Genomic DNA, 21,770 nt, shown 5'->3' on the forward strand with positions numbered 1-21,770 from the left:
TCCATGAGAGCACTTCTCAGCTGGAATTTGCTTTGCTTTCATAAAAGTTACCCGTCATTGCCTAGGGTAAAATATGAGTGAAAGATGATGACAATGACCACTTTCCATAGCTTTGTCTGAAGGGGAGGGTAAGCTAGGAAAGCACACTCTTTAATTAAGAGACAATGAATCTCGAAAACACACCAAGGAAAAGAAGAGGGCTGGCTATTTCCTCAGATTGTTTTAAGCCTAAAATTGTATTTTATGCAGCAATATTATAGAGCAATTTATCTACCAGGTATAGGCAGGCAAAGTCTTGATTCAGGAATTTAAAAATAAACAGTCAAAAATATCTCTAGAATAATATACAAGGAAGAGAGAGAGTAGAGTAGTTCAGGGATGGGGTGACAACTTACTTTTCACTGTATACTCTTTTGCGCCTTTTGGATCTTGCTTCATGATCTCATATTTCATACTCAAAAGTTAATTTCAAATATTTTAAAATGAAATTGATTTTATAAAAATGTGACTCAAACAGTAAGTTTACCTTAGAATCAAATTAACAAAATATTTCTTGCTTTAAAAAAAAAATCAGCGAGAGTGCCTTTACGTTTCTGATTTTTAAACTTTCATTGTATTGGATGTCCATAAAGTGTTTTTAATTTTATTGAGTTGCTTTTGAATAAGTTATTTTAAACATTTAACACTTAGAATTTTTAAGCACGAAAGCAAGTCATACACTACACTAACTCAGTAGTCAGTTCTGTCAAATTTGGTATTTTCTTCTACCCATTTATAAAATCACTGTGTCCTAATATAACACGCTCTTTGCACATGTTTTATTAAAGGGAACTACAAAGAGAATGGTCAGTTGTGCCTGTAAATGAGCAATGAAAAACATCAGAGGAGCCAAATCTTAATTGTTTCACTAAGCAAAAATGTAAAAAAACTTACTGGATTGGATTTGCCACTACATTTACACAGAAAAAATAAATGATTTTGCAAGCTGATTTTGACATTTCTAATTGTTTCTTACAGGTGTTTATCATGTGTTATTTTATAGGTTACAAGATAAATCACTAAATGAAATCAGGGGGAAATTCAAGATGGCACAATGGCACACAGAAGTATAAAATGAAACAAAAAGCACAGCACAGGAAGGCAGTTGCATTTGGAAACAAAAATACTGTCCTTTTGCCAAAATGATGATTATTCAACCATTTCCAAATGCACAAATGAAAACATCGCCAAAGACTGGAAAATTGACTAATCACTGACATGCACTAAAAATTAAAGAAGATTATGAAACAGTCACATTTCTAAAGTCTTTTATGTATAGTAAGGAAAAGATACATTCAAGCCTTGCTGAATCTACCTAAATTCTAGTTTAACAGGTGTATTTTCCCTCTGTCATAAATCAGAGTATCAGAAATGGAGTAAAATACAACATTTAAATGTCTACACCTGGTGATCAAATGTTCCCTCAACATCCTCATTGTTCAGCAAGTTGTATGGATTTCTGTGTCCAAGATGTCCCATTCCTCCCTTTCTATCTCAAAGCCACTGCCTTAGTTCATCTGTTTATCTCTAAATGCCTTCTAACTTGTCTCTCTGCCAACACTCTTTATCACTCCGTTCTTCACAACACCAAATCTCAGACACATCTGATTATGCCTCTCATTAGCTAAAATAAGTGCCACAGAATAAAACCTAAATTTCTTAAAATAGCACCCAAGGCCTTCATGACCTAGTGCTCTCAACCTTATCTTTCCTGTTTTCTCTTCCACCACATCCATCCACAGACCCACATGCCCGTGGCATAGCCTATTATTCCAGTCGGTAACTTAGTCTCGTCTTCAACATTTAAGAGATCTTCTAAAGCTCAACTCAAATGTCATCTCCTCTGTGAATTATTACTCTCCAGTGGGATAAACATTTCCCTTTTCTGTGCCCATCTGCACTTCCTATAAATGTTGCGATAGCACTGCTCTCAGGCTAGTGTTGGAGTCAGTTACATAAGGATCTATTTTCCCCAATATAGCTCTTGTCTGGTTCACATATGCTTTCTTAAAATGCTGAAAACATATCAAGCCACCAAAAATATTATTCTAATAGAGGAATATATGAATACATGTATTGTTGCTTTTGTTTAGAACTAAGTCATTCATGTGTGACTCTTTTGAGACACGGTTGTAGTCTGCCAGGCTCCTCTGTCCATGGGTATTTCCCAGGCAAGAACACTGGAATGAGTTATCATTTCCTTCTCCAGGGAGACCCCATCCCAGGAATCGAACCTGAGTCTCCTGCATTGGCAGGCAGATTACCACTGAGTCACCAGGAAAGGTCATGAAAATACATATGTGTATATGTATTCTAATAAAATTAGGGGGTGAATTTTATGGTAATCTTAATTTAAAAAAAACATTAGGGTGGGTGGTACATGAAAGTTAAAGAAGACAATCCTTTCATGTACTTCCTCAACAGGCAACTCTGATGGTAATATTTTTAAGAAGGTAAATATCATCTTGGGTTGGCTAAAAAAATTACTGGGAATTGAGATCGCCATACTTTTTAATTATAGGTATGGAGAAAAAAATAAGCCATCTTACAGACTTAAGACCTAATAAAGTTATTTATAAATGAGCTCCTGCTTTCTGAAGCCCACAAAACTGATTATTACAGAGCCTTCTTTTGCTTATCTAGGTCATCTCCATGAAACTGGGCATTTAAAAACATTTAGATTCATCCATGACTTGCCAAAGACAGGATCACAAACTGCTTCCTGATTTCTACCTGAATGATCTAAGTATCTTCACTCTGCCTCTTTAAGCAAACCAAGCTAAACCAAGTTTAGCATGCTAATTCCTGCTTCATCAACTGGGGAAACTAGTTTGATTTTGGAAGTAAGATCTATGTAAGTTTTTCTCAGTTATTCTTGTGTACATATGAATGCGCACACACACTTTTTTCCTGGTATCTTTCTTCAGAAATTGAGATACAATTCACACACCATAATATAAATTATTACTGCAAAAGGGACAATCTGTTGTTGTTGTGCGGTCTGTAAGTTGTGTCCAACTCTTTGCAATCTCATGGACTATAGTCTGCCAGGCTTCTCTGCCCATGGAATTCTCCAGGCAAAAATACTGGAGTAGGTTGCCATTTTCTCCTCCAGGGGATCTTCCCGACGGAGGAATAGAACATGGGTCTCTTGAGTCTTCTGCATTGGCCAGGGAATTCTTTACTACTGAGCCACCTGGGAAGCCCCTCACACACCATAAAACTCACTATTTTTCAAACTGCACGATTCAGTGGTTTTTAGCATATTCACAATGTTGTGCAATCATCAACACTATCTGTTCTAGAACTTCTTCATCACCCCAAAGGGAAACCCAGTACCATTAAGCAAATATTCCCTATTTCCCTTATCCCCATCCCCTGGCAACCACTAATCAATTTGCTTTCAGTCACCATGGATATGCCTATTTTGCGCATTCCACACCAACTGGAACTATACAATATGTGGCATTTTTGTGTCTGGATTCTTTCACTTAGCATAACATTTTCAAGGTTCACCCATGTAGTAGAAAGATTTCATTCCCTTTTATGACCAAATAATATTCCTTTGTGTGGATATACCATGTTTATTTAGCCATTAATCAGCTGCCAGACATTTAGGCTGTTTCCATTTCTTGGCTATTATAAGTAACGCTGCCATGAACATCAGTGTACAAGTTTTTGTGGGAACATGTGTTTTCAATTAAGTATATAATGTAGGAATAGAACCGATGGGTCATAATGGAACCTATATGTTACTATTTTTAACCATTAAACCATAGTAACTTTTGGAGGAACAAGCTACTCATTACATTCACATACATATTTTTAAGGGCAGTAACAACGGTTTTTATTTTCACATATTGTTTATAAGTAAGTTGTTCTACCCTAGAGGAAAAGATTTCCTTTGGGATTCAGGGTCCTTAGAGGTTAGAGCAAATCCAAGGTTTTACAAGACAGATTCAGTTCAGTTCAGTCGCTCAGTTGTGTCCGACTCTTTGTGACCCCATGAATTGCAGCACGCCAGGCCTCCCTGTCCATCACCAACTCCCAGAGTTTACTCAAACTCATGTCCATCGAGTCAGTGATGCCATCCAGCCATCTCATCCTCTGTCATCCCCTTCTCCTCCTGCCCCCAATCCCTCCCAGCATCAGACTCTTTTCCAATGAGTCAACACTTCGCCTGAGGTGGCCAAAGTACTGGAGTTTCAGCTTTAGCATCAGTCCTTCCAATGAACATCCAGGACTATTCTCCTTTAGGATGGACTGGTTGGATCTCCTTGCAGTCCAAGGGACTCTCAAGGGTCTTCTCCAACACCACAGTTCAAAAGCTTCAATTCTTCGGCGCTCAGCTTTCTTCACAGTCCAACTCTCACATCCATACCTGAGTACTGGAAAAACCATAGCCTTGACTAGACGGACCTTTGTTGGCAAAGTAATGTCTCTGCTTTTGAATATGCTATCTAGGTTGGTCGTAACTTTCCTTCCAAAGTGGAAGCATTTTTTAATTTCATGGCTGCAATCACCATCTGCAGTGATTTTGGAGCCCCCAAAAATAAAGTCTGACACTGTTTCCACCGTTTCCCCATCTTTTTGCCATGAAGTGATGGGACTGGATGCCATGATATTCATTTTCTGAATGTTGAGCTTTAAGCCAACTTTTTCACTCTCCTCTTTCTTCATCAAGAGGCTCTTTAGTTCCTCTTCACTTTCTGCCATAAGGGTGGTGTCATCTGCATATCTGAGGTTATTGATACTTCTCCCTGCAATCTTGATTCCAGCTTGTGCTTCTTCCAGCCCAGCGTTTCTCATGATACTCTGCACTCTGTATACATATACTCATGTACTCTGCATACAAGTTAAATAAGCAGGGTGACAATATACAGCCTTGACATACTCCTTTTCCTATTTGGAACCAGTCCATTGTTCCACGTCCAGTTCTAACTGTTGCCTCCTGACCTGCGTACAGATTTCTCAGGAGGCAGGTCAGGTGGTCTGGTATTCCCATCTCTTTCAGAATTTTCCACAGTTTATTGTGGAAAAAAAAAAAAAAAACTCTTTCAGAATTTCCACACAGTCAAAGGCTTTGGTATAGTCAATAAAGCAGAAATAGATGTTTTTCTGGAACTCTCTTGCTTTTTCCATGATCCAGCAGATGTTGGCAATATGATCTCTGGTTCCTCTGCCTTTTCTAAAACCAGCTTGAACATCTGGAAGTTCACCGTTCATGTATTGCTGAAGCCTGGTCTGGAGAATTTTGACCATTACTTTACCAGCTTGTGAGATGAGTGCAATTGTGTGGTAGTTTGAGCATTCTTTGGCATTGCCTTTCTTTGGGATTAGGATGAAAACTGACCTTTTCCAGTCCTGTGGCCACTGCTGAGTTTTCCAAATTTGCTGGCATATTGAGTGCAGCACTTTCACAGCATCATCTTTCAGGATTTGAAATAGCTCAACAGATTAAACCCCTTCAAAGAATAAAGATGTATAACAACACATCAAACCCTTACTACAGCAAAGTCTAGTCATCAAAGGGATTAAATATACAAATATTTTAAATGACAGAGGAAAATAACTCCCACTTTTATACAGTCAATAACTATGCACTGATCTCCACTCACAGAATCTTCTACTCCAACATCTCTCATAGACATTTCAAACTTACTATGTCTCAAACTAAATTTCTACTCTTTTCTACTTCCCCAAATTATCCCTCCTGGCCAAAATTATTCCTCCTGCAAACTTTTGCCTACATCCCAAACCTTGGTGTCAAGTTTGACTTCTTTCTCTCACGTATACTCCACATACCAGTCAGTAAATCCTATTGGTTCTATTGTCTAAATACTACATTCAGAATCCACTCAAATCTCACCACCTCTACCAGAGCAATTTCTCACCAAGATTATTGTACCACTATGATCAAGTGTCAAAACACAACCAAAATAATCCTTGTAAAATGTATGTCAGATTATGTCCCACTTCTAACAGTCATCAGTGGCTTCCCAACATTCATGCCCCATTTTGTTTCATCCATTCCAGACACCCTTGAGCCTCAAGGCATTTGCTTGGCATTCCCTGTCTGCCATGACCTTCCCCTTGGTATACACAGTCCTCTTGGTACTCAAGGGGGATTTGTTCCAGGATCCTGGTGATACCAAAATCTGTGGATGCTCAAGTCCTTTATATAAAATGGCCTAATATTTGCATATAGCCCAGCACATCCTCCTATACACTTTAAATCATCTCTGGATTACTTATAATACCTAATTCAATGTAGATGCTATGTAAATAGTTACAAATACTATGTAAATGATATGTAAATAGGCTCTGAAAGTGAAAGTGTTACTCACTCAGTCCTGTCTGACTCTTTGCAACCCCCTGAACAAGGCTCCTCTGTCCATGGGATTCTCCAGGCAATAAGACTGGAGTGGGTTGCCATTTCCTTCTCCAGGGGATTTTCCCAACCCAGGGATTGAACCCAGGTCTCCTGCATTGCCATCTGAGATTCTTTACCATCTGTGCCACCAGGGAGGGAAGCCCTGGCAAACAGAAAATTCAAGTTTTGTTTTTTGGAACTTTCTGAAATTGTTTTTCCCAAATATTTTTGGTCTGTGGTTGATTCTGCAGTTGCAGAACCCACAGACAGAGTACCAATTGTACCCACTCCCTTACCTTCTTTAGGTCTTTGCATACATGTCAGCTTCTTAGTAAGGACTTCACCTGGTCACTTAGATTTGTCATTGCCCCCAAACACTTCCTTTATCTCCCTTCCCCCTTCTATATTTCTCTAAAATATTTATATCAACACAATATATATTTTACTTATTTTTCTTTACCCCCAAGAATATAAACTCCTTTAGGGCAAGAGAGTTTATCTGTTTTGCTCACTGCTGTATTCCCAGCACTTAGAAGAGGGGCTGCTGCTGCTGCTAAGTCACTTAAGTTGTGTCCGACTCTGTGCGACCCCATAGACAGAACCCCACCAGGCTCCCCCGTCTCTGGGATTCTCCAGGCAAGAACACTGGAGTGGGTTGCCATTTCCTCCTCCAATGCATCAAAGTAAAAAGTGAAAGTGAAGTCGCTCAGTTGTGTCCGACACTCAGCTACCCCATGGACTGCAGCCTCCCAGGCTCCTCTGTCCATGCGATTTTCCAGGCAAGAGTACTGGAGTGGGGTGGGTCTAGCACATAGTAAATGCTCAATAAATATTTGTTGAATGCATAAATGAACAAGCAAAAGGAAGCATAAAGGTGCTCAGAAAAGCTAAAGAGAGGTCAGAGAAATATTTATGAGGAAGTAATATACCAAAACATAATAAAGTTGTGATGGGGAAAGAAAGTACATTTCTTAAAAAAAAAAAAAAAAAAAAGGTCAACGTTTCTAGTTGAAACGAAAGTTCAGTGTTTCGTAAAGCCTAATTGGCGTTAGGAAAAGTTACTATCCTTGCCTATTTCATTGTTTTCAAAGAGGATCTATCCACTGTCCATTGCCAAGGGCCCTTAGCTTCTGAAGAACTGAAAGAAACTCTGGGAATGGACAAGTTCCCAAAATGATGATGTCCTTTTCTCAGCTACCACATACACAAAGAGACAAGGGGTTGTCTTAGCCTTCTATCAGACCTAGTCCCAGGATCTTCACACAGTACAATCATATGTTTCTTAGCCACCTTTCAACTAAAACCACTAATTGCTAAACTCACCTTTCTAAGAACTACAATCACAGCCTCTTCAAACTAAAATGGATCTTAAAATGATCTCAACCCCTCACATATTTTATTTAAAAAACTACAGTGAAAAAGAAACGGTGACTTGCCCAAAATAACTTGAATAGTTAATTATACTAAGTATTTTTCAAATAGTAAGTGATAAATGTTACCAAATCTAAGAGAATTGAGACAATTGGAACAAATTCTCTAGTATCCAAAACAAGATAGTCACAAAAATTAAGTCAAAATCATTAAATCTCATAATATCAACAACTCCATCTATCCACATGTTAGATTCAAAACTTACAACAGAGCCATCAGCAAAACCATACTCCAGTATTCAGCAAACAAACTAAACGATGGATGAATTTAGATTTAAGAAAAATATATACCTTCTCCCCAAAGGAGGCTTTCATTGTCCAGTGTTGGGAATGATGAGGACTTCTAAAGTCTTTTTGCAAGTACCAACTTTCCTAAGCATTACCGGCTTCAAATAGCAGTATAAAGATGTTCCTATGAATCAATCATTTTCACGTGAGGTCCAGAGGGAACAATTTGTAAAAGGTACCTGATATTCACCACGCCTGCCACCCTCTCCTCCTCGCCCTGCGATATTCTCACACGCTTCCTCGGCCGTGTGTCCTTGGCACTGTTTCCGATAGAGTATGTGATAGCCTTCAAGTGCCTTACAGTGAGACGAGATTGTGAACCATGATTATAAACTATCTCCAGCGTGCTACAGGAAAAAGGATTACTATTTTTTTAATATTTATTTATTTGGCTGCACCGGGTCTTAGTTGCCGCACGCAGGATCTTAGTTATGGCATCTGGGATCCAGTTCCCTGACTAGGAATCAAACCTAGGCTCCCTGCTTTAGGATCATGGAGTCTTAGCCACTGGACCACCAGGGAAGTCCCAAAGGATTACTCTCTTCGTGGTCAAAAATTTCTTGCCAAAACCCTTTCCATGGTCTGCATCTAGTGAAACTCTACCATGCCTTTAAAGGACCACCTTTATTCTTCTTTCCTGGGGACCTTTTTCTGACTGTTTTATCCATTGGTGCTTTTTTCTTGATCAGATGACCTATAGCATTTGTTATCTGTACCTGTAGCATTCATCACACACCAGCAAGTAACATCTTTTGTATAGTCATCTTAGTTGTTGCTGGCTTTTTTCTTATGCTTGACTGGATAAAGAGTCAGAATCTAAGAGTTACATAATTGATATTCCTAAGGGGATTTTCCAGACAATAAAGGGTAATCTTTCTACATATGAAGGGAAAGAGTCAGAAATTTTAAAAGAGCAATTGGGTTTTAGAATACACAGCACAACCATCACTGAACTGTAATTTCAGAAGCTTTGTATTATACCAAAATAATGATTCCCATGCTTTTAAAGTAATAAGGATGTCTTTTAAGGTCAAAACATATTTTAAAGTTAAAATATATTTTGTGTACCAAAAACATACTCAATATTAGTCAGGTGTTAAATATCTTTTAACAGAGAATACATGCATTCAAAAGTCTAACTACACAATGGTATGTAAGATGGTACTTATCTGGTCTACAGAGCTTACCTGATGTGCACAAGAAGTTGAGGTTACCCCAGGACCTCAGACTGCACATGATTGAACTTCACTGTGCTGTGGACATGCAATATTATTGCCATATCAAAAAGTACTACAACCTAAAACTATTTACTGCTAAGTCGCTTCAGTCGTGTCCGACTCTGTGTGACCCCATAGACGGCAGCCCACCAGGCTCCCCCGTCCCTGGGGTTCTCCAGGCAAGAACACTGGAGTGGGTTGCCATTTTCTTCTCCAATAAAACTATTTAGGAGCAAGCAAAACACAGAAGGACTGATGCTGAAGCTGAAACTGCAATACTTTGGCCACGTGATGCAAAGAACTGACTCATTTGAAAAGACCCTGATGCTGGGAAAGACTGAAGGCAGGAGAAGGGGATGACAGAGGATGAGATGGTTGGATGGCATCTGTGACTCAATGGACATGAGTTTGAGCAAGCTCCGGGAGTTGGTGATGGACAGGGAAGCCTGGCATGCTCCAGTCCATGGGGTCGCAAAGAGTCGGACACAACTGAGTGACTGAACCGAAAATACAGAAAGACGAACAAATCCCTACCTATCCCCATCCCACTCCCTCTCCCAAATCGAACATAAAATCCTTCATTAACTCAATCTTTCTTTCCAAGAAGCAGATTTTTAGCAACGTGAAACAATTCACTTCAATGCTTCAATAATGAACTTTTCTTGTGGTTTTGATATTACAGCAAAAGGAACCAAAAACTGAACATTATAGACAAGTCAAATATTTGCCAGTCCGTCTCTCACATATTTCCTGATTCTACTGAAATCTCAATCCTATTTACCCATTTTACCACCTTCTTCAAACAAACAAGCAAAAACCACCAGTATTTTCCAGCAAAGGCAGAAATATCATTGTGATCTCAGTTCTAGTCTTTTGTGCAGTTACCAATAAGAATGAGCTTAAATAAACAGCAGGTGAGCAGAGCGTTTAAAGGAATTAGCTCTGAGCTCAAGTCTTGGCTCTGTCACTTATTAACTGTATGATCTTGGGCGAGTTACTTAACTAAACTTCAGATAATTTACGTAAAGTGCTTAACAGGATCCTTGGCAGGTTTTAAGGGCTGAGAAAAGTGGTTACTGATTAAGTAATTATATATAATAGATACATAACAAAGATATCCTTCTTATCATAACAATTTCAAAGCTTCCTTCCAATTCCCTCTTGTCTGGCTCTGACAGGTCTGTCCCAGGTATCATAAACCTCCACCCCTGACCTATACCTGGTTCTACTACCTCCAGTTCTACCCTTGGCTATGACCATAAGCAGTTTCTGGAAGTGAGGGAACACACGACAAAAAAAAAAAAACAGGAGGCCACCTGAGTAAGCTAAAACAGCAACAAAATCCACTTCGAAACACTGAATTCACTCAAGCAGGAATCTGCCTTAGAACCAGAGACAAAGAGAAAGGCAAGAGAGAAAAACTAACCAAATTATTCAAATACTTCTAAAACCCTTACCTCCAGTTAAACAAATGACTGAAGATTTGAAGCCCAAATTTTAAACAACAGCTTTATTGTCTGCAGGAGCCATCAAGAACCAGTGCTACTAAAGAAACATGCCTCACTAAAACAATTCTTTACCATTTTTAATTTAATAATCATTTAACCGTTGCTAGACTATTTTTTAAGAAGATGTCTCAGCAACTTTTTCAAGTTTCTTCCTTCCCCATGCATTTCAACAGGCAGTGAATTAGTTCATCGTGTGTTCAGGCCTCCTGCTGGCAAGCATAATTAAAATTAAGCAAGCAACAATTCCGCTTACTGTTAAGAGTCTGTCAAATTCTTTGATGAAGCCGAGTCTGGTTTCTCCAGGAGCCAGTTGAAAGTTCTGCAACAAAAACTTGGGGTTGCTCAACTCGATGCTGGCCATCCCTTCAGTAGATGGCACTCTTCCCTTTGAGCCCAAATCACACAAGCGCCAAGAAGCATGTTCTATGACATTCAGGTGTGATACAAAGCAGAGATTCTTTCTTCAAAGCTCCCTCCAGAAACTCATTCATCAAAAGTTGATGGTCCAACCAGACACTTTTAAAGAGCCCAGGGAAATGCAGATTATAAAACATCAACCACAATATTAATAAAATCACCTAACAAGTGATTACCAAGTAATCGGCTTCTCAGAGCCTTTTGTATACTTTTTTATTCAGGCATAAAATGTTCCTTCCCTAATACAGAGGTAATGGCCTTTCAGTGGCTACTGATCAGATCTTGTCTATCAAATCTCATTAAGGTATTCAAGGTAGCACAGTGTTTGGAAAACTATGATTTTGTCATTATCAACATTCACTAAGACTAATGAAAGATGTATTACTTTCATATTACTTTCAACATTTTTGGTTGAAAAAATTCATATAATTTTTGATACCCACTTAAAAAGAATCAAACATCCTAATACAAAATTACTGTACACCTAGTTTTCCAAAAAACAAATACATATTTCTGATTCATTAAACTGTCTTTTACTTTAACACATAATAGTTCCCAGTTATTAATGATAAGCAAGGTTTCCCACACTTCTGTTTCAGAGACTTTTTAAAATAAAAAGCATACAGTTGTGGACAGAATAGAAGGAAATTTCTTTTTAGTGCAACCTCCAGGTGAAAGCCAAACTTTTCAGCAATCACCTTAAAAATTCCACCTTTTCTAGTTGAGCTAAAACTCAGTCCTGGCAAAAAAAAGTCAAAGGAGAAAGGTAAGGTAAAAGGAACACGGTTTTTAAATTTTAAAAAGGAAAAAACAAAAGCACTGAGAGTGGGGATAAGAAATGGGAAAAACATACCAATTTCAGTAACCATCTCTTTGCCCTGTCCACTTTCACCCTATGCACCTAAGCCCATTCACAACTCCACTTGAGCTCTGACCATCATCACCCTTCCCCAAACACTTCCTCAGATAATAAAAGGCTGACCTTACAGAATCTTTTCCTTATGTACTAATAAGACAAATGAGATTAGAGGTAACAATGCAGCTAACAGTTGCTGGCTCTTAATTTCTGAAGGATTAAAAAAGGGATCCCTGGGGAGGCCTTGATCCCAAAATATACTTCTTTAGATGTACCAAATAAGCCTAATTACCTTCTCCACGAGGATACTGAGGAAACCTATCTCTTTGCTATAGCATGGAGTCATTCCAGCGGATCAAAAGATGACAGGACAAGAATATTGTATGGAAAAAGAGAAAGGAAATGCTGTTCTCACACTGGATGAGCTAAGCCATTGTGGAAGAACTTCACAGAAACATTGCTGACGGTGACAAATTAAAGGCACAGACTAAGTCCCCAAGATACTGATAAAGCTCAGCACTGCTCCAACCTGACTGCTTTCTACATTGTTGAAATTCCAGCTCCCCTAGCAAGCAACCAACAATAGCCCTGGGAGCTGAATTAAACAGGCTCCTGAACTCACACCTGCACCGTCCCTTCCTCTTCCATCTGAAGTAAGCCCTTCTTTGATGGGGGATGGGGGAGTGAAAAATTACAAGAACAAATTCAAAGAGGTATGAGAATTAGCAAAAAGAATAAAGTAAGAATTCCATGTATGTTACTTAGAGTTAAGTTTTCATATTACTTCCCTTAATGAACGTTGTGAGCATTAAATTTTGAAAATTGTTTTATTAATATATACAGTGTTCTTCTTCAAAACACTGGTTTTAAGAATGTAAGTTGTTATTACTGCCCTTATGTTTCTAAAAAGTGTTTCAACCCCTGGCGGGCTGGTTGTGGGAAGTTTTTTATCTTATGGAGGTCAGTATGTCTATGGCAGAAAAAGTGAGCTTCATAACCCAATCTTCAAACTCTAGCCTTGTTTGAGTCAGTAGCAGTCTTAAATGCTAGTTAATGTACTGCTATATACCAATATCCTCAGGTCCAGTTTCAGGCAATTTAAAACAAGAGGTTTCAAAGTTCATTTTATATCAGGGAGTTAGGGTTAACCCTAACCCATTTCCAATTAAGCTTTAACTAAAACCAACTTTTAAAACAAGTAATTGTAAAGTATATACGATGGTGAGACAGATCAGCCTGACATTAGGTAAAATCAACTTATATCTCACCTCATTATAAAGATATAACTATTTGTCAAAGACTAAACACATTTTATTGGAGAAGGAAATGGACAAAGGAGCCTGGCAGGCTGCAGTCCATAGGGTCACTCAGAGTTGGACACAACTGAAGCGACTTAGCAAACATATTTTATAATAATAATTCAGCTCTGGCATAGTTAAAAACCAGTCTATACAATCTTCCTAAGAAGGAAATTTACAAAAACAAAAAGCCTTTAGACATCAAGGATGAGTTTCATCCATTTTTATACTTTTTGGTGATCATGCAACTACTTTTTAAGTTATGCTAGACAATTATGAAAACCACATTTATTCTTCAAGGTTTCTAGGATACTCTTTTAAATTGCTCCTTCAGTGTAGTAAGTCATGTCCTAGAAACCTGAAAGCTACTATTGATGCAGCTTTTCAAAGATACACAAAAAGAAAATAATTTAAAGAAAACAAAAGACTCTGATTCTCATTATCTATGCTATCATCTAAGACTTGACAGTAAGTTAAATGGCACTTTAACGTTCAAGTATGTTTTCAATTGTGTAATTAACTTACTTTTGAGCTTGATTTTGTGATTAGTCCACATATAAAAGATCAACATTATGAAACAAAAAACACACACACGTCTTTTTCTCTAACATTTTAAACTTTCAGTTAATTTCAATTAAAACTGTTCTATGCATGCAGTTGATATTCAAATAATCACTACATGAATGCCAGGTGAATCATTTTGTAATTCACCTGAAAGGAAGAGCATCCTCCAAGTAGTATGGTTACACATGTGTGTCCATAACTAGCTACTGCTAGAAAGAAAAGAAAACTAATCAAATTCATCTAACTTATTAGACATAAGGGATATACAAGGGATAACAAACTTTTTCTTTCAAGCCATAGTCAATGAAACACTGCTAACCTGTATGATTTAGAGAGGATTCTTAGTATACACAACCCACTGCAGTAAAAATTTGAAACTGTCTTGGCTTTTGGCCAAAAGAATTCAGTCACTAGCAAGACCTGAAATACCTCATAACAATCTCATCTAGAAATACTAGGGCACATACCCCAAGATCAAATGATAAAGCATTAACAGAAGACATGAAATAAAGTATTAGGGCACCCATTTTGAATCTCAATGACTAGCCACAGTCTACGACTGCTCAATTAATTTCAAATAGGGTGTTTATGTTTAAAAGAAAGTACTCTTGATTAAACATCTTAAATGTATTTTATTCAAATTCTACATGTTTAATGTTTCCAAAGGAGTCTGAAACAGCACTGAATTTTAGTATCAGAAAAATGAGTATTTAGTGTGAGAAACGTATTAGTAACCTGTGTCTTCAATACAGTTTGAGCTTTCTTAATTCAACGGATGCTGTTTTTAAACACTGCTCCCTAATATTACCTTTCACTAAATTGCCAACAAAGGACATATTTGATCTCTACAATAGTAATCCTAAACATTACTTCAAACAGCTACTAATTTAGGTTATAATTAACTGGCTTGACCTATCAATGACACTGGTGAAGCATCAACACAGAGGAATGGGAGTGACAAAGTAAAAGCCACTTATAGCTAACTGTAAAAGGTAAATCAGGTGGAATTTTGAACAAACTGAAGTTAATATTCACCTCAGGTTGATGCAGTGTTGATAATCAGAAGATCAAGACTTAGTGCAGAACTAGAATCAACAAAGAGCCTGTTGGACCAGCTGGGGCCCTACACATCTGGCAAGCTTAAAGAACAACAAAAAAAGACTTGAATCTTCAGTAATTAAAAAGATAACATGGTACAGCCCACAATCTAGCATTCGAGCTACATGTATGTCATGTGAAAAGAGAATCCTCTTCCAAAGTCAAAAAGTGATTCTACTTTATGCAGATTGGTTACTGCCGTTCAGATTTAAACGCACCTTCGTGATATGAATACAGGAGGATGTTGCTAAACAAGGCATATGCACAGCTGCAGTCTTGGAGACCCTGTGAAGATACTTCATTCATTTGCAGGTATTACCCCAAGTTTCATAGCAGCAGGGGTTACTGGCTATGCGGACTTACTTTCAAATCAAGCTCTGGGTTCAGAACCAGCCAGTCTGTGCCTACGAGCTATACAAAATACTTAAACCTTTCTGTCTGTTTAGGCATTGGGTTGTTATGAGGATTAATCATATAAAAGTCTGTGCCTGGCAAATAATATTGGCTGTTACAAATATTTGCTGAGTCTTCACTTGCTGGGTCACATGATATAGCCACCTTCAAAAAAAGTAACTTTATAGTGATGCTGATAAACACATAAAAGACTGAGGACCAAACTATATTCTAAGCACTTTACACATAAAAACTCATATGGTTCTGATAGTATTATTCCCAACATTTTACAAACCCAATTTGTTCAGAGTTGGGTTTTTATGATTTTATATGATTTCTTTCTCGAATAGAAATAAAATTTCTTGTACTCTGATGACACACAAAAGTGCTGCCCAGTACTGCTAACCAACTACTTTGAGATGGCAGAGATTAAATAGCTAACAACCTGCACAGGCTTAAGTGTAACAAAAACACTCAGGCACAAGAGACCTATTTCAGGAGGGCTCACAATCTCAGAGGTTGGGCCCTACCCTGTATTTGGGTTTGAGGATGGTGTGTAGGAGGTGGGCTGATGCTATGTCCTCTTAGTCTCAAAAGACATTCTGGTTTTACAAAGACCACATCCACACTTTAAACGTCACTGAGCAGAACCTGCATTCATACCGGTGTAACATTATTGAAAAGGGGGTTAGAAATAGCAAAGTGTGCAATATCATTTTCTCATTCATTTTCAGAATGTAAAACATATTCTGAAAATACAATCTATCATGCAAAATAGTTCCTAGATGTCTTATGATCACCTGTGTCATATGTCTACCAACAAACATTTCCTTATAACATATATGTAAAAAAGCTGCAACTTACTGAATGCCTCATAACCAACTATCTCAAGAGCTCAAATTATGTTTAACATTCAAAATAGACATACCAATTTTTTTTCTTTAAAAGCAACTATTGCCAACATTTTTCAGTCACTTAAGAGTTTTAAGAGCAGAGACTGAACTCTTTGGAAAAAGGAACACTTAAATATAGCAAAAGTGGCCTTTTTTCCCCCTGGTCTTCCCTCTGCAAAGGTAATCTGCTCAATTTAAGCAGAGGAAAATGAGTTACAGTGCAATTACAATGCAGTGGAGACTTTTAGATATACAAACTTTATACATTCGCTCCAAAAGTAACTTAACCCTATAAATGAATGGGTCCTATAGCTTACTTTTTTTTTTTTTTTTTACAAAATACTCAAGCATCTTATTTAAAAATGACAAATTATGAAGTATTCTTATTTTACTCCCTTTAACAATCTAATTAGAAGTCCTCCAAAGCCCAAAGTAGGATGAACCCAGCATGGTGCTGATGCACTCCATTCCAAGAAAAGCAACCATTTCATACTACTAAATCTAGTGTCATAACATAAAAAGTTCATGCACCTTCCAAATGGAGCTGATTCCTACCCCCCAAATCTTATCAACTCCCTCACCAAACTTGCATATAAATTCCCACTCAAAGCCTCTTGGTTGATTTAAATTCCTTTTCTCTCCACACCACTCCAGCAGGTCAATTACAACAGCACATGTGCCAAAGAAATTAGTGGTTTTACTCACGCTCCCATTTTAAACGGGCACCTACTTGCAATTAAATCTCTCCAACAAAAAGTTTACCTGAGGCCATTCTTGCTAGTTTACTAGAGGCCTAGCTTATTCTACCTGTCTCTGTGGTCTTGCCTCAGCCATAATGGCATACTTCCAAACAGCCTGGACGCCCCCAAACACCAGCTAACCGGACCTGCAGCCAACTCTTGCCTGTCACCCCGGGCAGGAAGCACAACCTAACATGTATACATTTGTAGGGGTGGGGTGGGAGGGTGTGTGTCGGGGGGATGGGGACACAGATTACAGGAGAAAGGTTTGATTGAATACTCTCAACTTGGTAACAGAAGTGTTTTTTTTTTTTAACGAGGAAAACAAACCAACACTTCCTCCCTTACCTCCACCTTTTTCCAAGCGCGGGAACCTCCCAACCCTCCTGGAGCGCACCTTCAGAGCTTAAGGTCCCTCGGATCCCGAAGCTTCGGCCAGTTCTTGGTTTTTAGAACTCCCCGTCCTCTGGGAGAAATCAGAGGACGCCCGAAAGACTCGGGCCCACCCCGCGGCGCCCGGAGATCCTCCCCTTCAGGTCCACTTTCCTCGCCCGAGGCTCCCGTTCCAGTCCCGGAGGGAGAAGGGTTCACCTGAGGCCGCAAGGGCAGCCAATAGGAAAGTCCCCTCGGCCCTGCAAGTCGCCGCAATCCAACCCCCGCGCGACCCCCTTAGAAGGGTCCCCGCAGCCCAGCCCGCGCGGGCGCCTGCCGTCCCCGCCGCGAGAAGCGGTGGAAAGGCCGCGCCTTCTCTCCCCTCAGGATTACCTCGCAGCGCGCAGCCGGCTTTGTGCTTCCCTCCCTCCTTCTCCGCGGCCGCCGGGACTGCAGCGGCCGCGCGATCCTCCACCGCCGCCTCTTAAGCGCCGCACGGCTCCAGAGGGGAGGGCAGAAGGGGAGGGGGCGTGAGGAGGGAGGGACCTGGGCGCCGAGCCCTGAGAGGCAGGAAGCCGCGACACCTGGGTCACGATGCTTCTAGCTCTCGCTCTCCGTTTTCAAAAATACAATTTAAACCCCTCTCTTTCCCCTCCCGCCCCGCGCCCCCGCGACCGTTACCGGCAGGGCGGCTCACGCTCTGGCGGGACTGGCCGAGAGCCCCTCGAGCGTCCCCTGGCCCCGCCCCTAAGGCCCCGCCCTTAGGCCCCCAGGCGCCTCTGGCTCCACCCCCACAAGCCCGCCCCTCGCGTCCCCCGAACGCCCCTGGTCCCACCCCTCGGGTCCCCGAGCGTCCTGGCCCCGCCCCTCGGAATCACAGGATGTTCCTGACCCCGCCTCCTCAAGGCCCCGCCCCCAACGCGGCCCCTCGGGCCCCTCCAGAGCCTTGGTACCGCCCCCCACGGCCCCCTCCTCTCCCGCCCGTACCCAGTCTCTAAAGCCGCGGCCGCGGGGCCCTACAGGCCTGGCCTCTGGGAGGGCCTGGTGCGGGGCAGCTGTCTGGCATCTCTTCAGCGTCCTCCTCCAGCTCTACAGCTTCGATCCGTTGCGTGCCTTGCGGGAGGGTCGGAGGAGTAAAAGACCCCGACGGAAGCTCGACCACAAGGGATAGGAAGGGCGCCTTGGAAATGCCGCCCGCCCAAATCTGAGCAAGGCGCCCCCCTCCCCCCACCGCCGGCCACACTCCTAAGGTTGAGCCACAGCTTTCAGAGTCAACCTCGGCCGCCTACACTGGCTGTTGGGTCTTCAGCGGGAGGCCACTGCTAAGGTTCAACCTCCGCACGCCCCTCACTGGAGGGGCCTGGGTGTTCTCAGCATAGTTGCTTATGGGGGCGCCTCTTTCCCCCTACTCACCTCCACAGAGGGACAGGGGCTCTCTTTTATCAGCTCCACATGTACGCCTCAAGGGTCTTCACCCCGAATTTGGCCCCTGGCCTTGAGACCTTATGAGAGCTCATCTCTTGGAGGTGAAAAGTCAAGTCACTGCCAGCCTTGAAAATGAATTCGGGGCCGGGTAAACTTTGCAGGGATGTGGATCCATCCACAGGTGACACTGGGCCACCCACCCCCCGCCGCCCAGACAAGACCTACCCTAGAAATAGACCTCCCAGCAACGCACACCTTTCTCTACCACCCACGGCTTGCACCCCTCCCGCATACGTGTCCTGCACGGGCACAAATCCACTCCCAAGCCCACCCTCTGAGCGACATTCTGGTTATTCACGGTCTCTTGGGTCAACCCCACCCTAACACACAACAGCAAACTTCATTCCCCACCCTTATCTCCCTTCTTTTCCAAGGCACTGGCGACAGGCCACTTCATTTCCTTCCTCCTCTGCAGACTCTTCTCTTCCCCCTCAAATACTTCGTGCCATCCCCCTCATCTTCATCCCCTCCCTCTTCCCTAAAAATGTGCTAATTAAAATGTAGTTTCCTCTTCCCACATATGAAGTGTGGAAAATGAATCTTGTCTTGGCAAAAACTGTGATTCATTTATCCTCGCTTTCTCTCTCCACTGGACCAAAGCTATAGAAATTTTAGTCTACCACCATCTCCCATATGCTCAAAATCTAACCATGCCTCATGGTTTTTAAATACCCCTAAAGGGCGGTGGGGAAGGCTTCCTGGCTTTGGGGAGAAAATATTTAGAAAACGCTTGGCCTGTCATTTTATTTGGCATTTTAAAATATCTGCAGTATTTGAGAGAGATATTGGGAGTGGCTGGATGTTTTTTTGCATTTAGAAAGCAAGAAATGAAAAAAAGCTTGGCACGCATCAAGGTTAGCCTGTTTATGAATAGCCCCCCAAAAGTGTGTTAGGGGTACATATCAGACAATAGTCTCCACTGCACAGGACGTTTGCCTGTCACAGATCTAGACCTCCCCCCGCCCCAAAGGAAGACAAATTAACATAATCCATTTTAAGCATGTCTGATGAGCAATCCTTCCCGTGATCACTCCATTTCCCACAGTTTCTGGACAAAATGGATAAAAGATTTGCTTACCCGCTTAGGATGCAAGGCTTTCTTGTGTCCAGGGCAGTAGACGTGTGCGTCTTCTAGGTGTGGATTCTGCAGTGCTGCACAGAAACCCACTGCAGCCTCAGACCGGCGGCAGCGGCGGCTTCTCCCAACGCCGAGTAGTAAAGTGTGTGACTCTGGTAGAGACTCCACAATTACCATTAGGCGCTTGCTTATGAGAGAGGAGGCGGAATCTTTCTTAAAGGAATGGGTAGTGTTTTTCCTCTCCACTATTGCTTCATGAGAGGCTGAAAGGGTGGAAGCAGGGAGTTTTTTTGGACTGAGTATGGCAGTACAGCTGTGGGAGGTCAAGGTTAAAATTAACTGGGTGATCGAGGGACCGATTTAGTGTGAGTCAATGAAATGCTAGAAGCATTGGTTTTAAAGAGCCCTGCTAACTTCAAGCTCTGGGGTCCATGGCAAAAATAAAGTGATGTGCCTTGAAACTGACTAGTACTTTGTGTTAATAATTAATTTCGAATCATTGCTTTAAACTGATAACTCTACAAAGGGAGGTTATTTCATATTTAATACAAGAACATGAAAAGAAAAATAAAACACACAATTGGGAACAAGAGTCAAGTCTTACTAATGCACGCATATCTGCTATTTCAGTGAATATCAGTATTAGAAAATATTGTAAATCAATTGTACTTCAATTAAAAAAAGAAAAGAAAATATACTATTGACAGATCAATCTGTACTTATAAAAACTATAATATTATTTATAGAAAAAACAATAAAAATCTAATGTAAGAAAATAATAGCTGGCTATTATGCTATTTCAGTGGCAATTCAAAGTTCAGCAAAATTAAGGAACTCATAGGTAGATTACTTTAAATGCGTCCAAATTTACTATTTACACTATTAGAATGTGGTGTGTCCACACAGGAGGAGAATGAGTCTGCTTTATAACTTTAATTTTTATCTCAAATAATATTCCTCAATTTAAGCACTGAACATCTGAGATTTTTTTTCTTCAGTGGTAAATGAGGAGGTGTGGTCCCAAAATATGAATAGAGAAAAATATGAAAAATATTCTGTGATTGATGATTTTACACAGCTTTTGTTAACTACCAGTGATCTTGAGCAGGTAAGTAAACTTTTTTGTTCCATAGTCCCCTATTTTTTAGAATAAGGATGTTGCATTGAAATTTTCCTTTAGCATCCCAAAATACTATGATTTTTATGACAATTAAACGTTTATATTTTTGTTATTTGATGCATGTGTATTTCACTCCACACTCTGCTTCTCCTGAAAACTTAGATTAAAAATGTCTTTATTTTAAATGTATAAGCAGAGCTTATTATTTACAACTATTCCAAAACTATTTTGCAAATCACCATATTGTTTTTGTAAAGTGAAAAAACTTAATTTTATCTGACTTATGATTGTGTACCCAATTATGACCAATTTTCCTGCAGCAGAATCCTACAATATTGCTAAAAATACTGACTGACTGGAATACAAAATATATGTTTAATAACAATTGGAACATCGTTAAAAAGAACTGGTACATCATCAGATGGTAGAGTTGGAACTGAGTTTAGAGCTCACCGACCCCAACTCTGTAATTTCACAAGTGGAGAAAATGGAAACCCAGAGAAGCAAAATGGGGGCTCAGGGAAGTTAACTCAGTCTCTACTCTTCACATACACCACCCCATGGACTGTATCCCATGAGGATCCTCTGTCCATGGAATTCT

General features: G+C 40.4%; 1 protein-coding gene across 6 annotated transcripts in view; it reads right to left on the minus strand.

Moving 5' to 3' along the window:
• Window positions 1–20,297, minus strand: part of ADD3 (adducin 3) — a 132,413-nt gene extending 112,116 nt beyond the window's left edge. For 2 of the 6 annotated variants that reach the window (XM_070363260.1, XM_070363257.1), the window contains exon 1: window positions 20,050–20,297. The gene's annotated coding sequence lies outside the window, so the exon portion shown is untranslated. Of the gene's footprint in view, window positions 1–17,462; window positions 17,581–17,879; window positions 18,177–20,049 lie in introns of those variants that run through there. The other 4 variants (XM_070363259.1, XM_070363256.1, XM_070363264.1 and 1 more) reach the window with 3 other exon arrangements.
• Window positions 20,298–21,770: the final 1,473 nt, after the last annotated feature.

The sequence above is a fragment of the Bos mutus genome, chromosome 26 (assembly GCF_027580195.1).
Source record: "Bos mutus isolate GX-2022 chromosome 26, NWIPB_WYAK_1.1, whole genome shotgun sequence".
NCBI lineage: Eukaryota > Metazoa > Chordata > Mammalia > Artiodactyla > Bovidae > Bos > Bos mutus.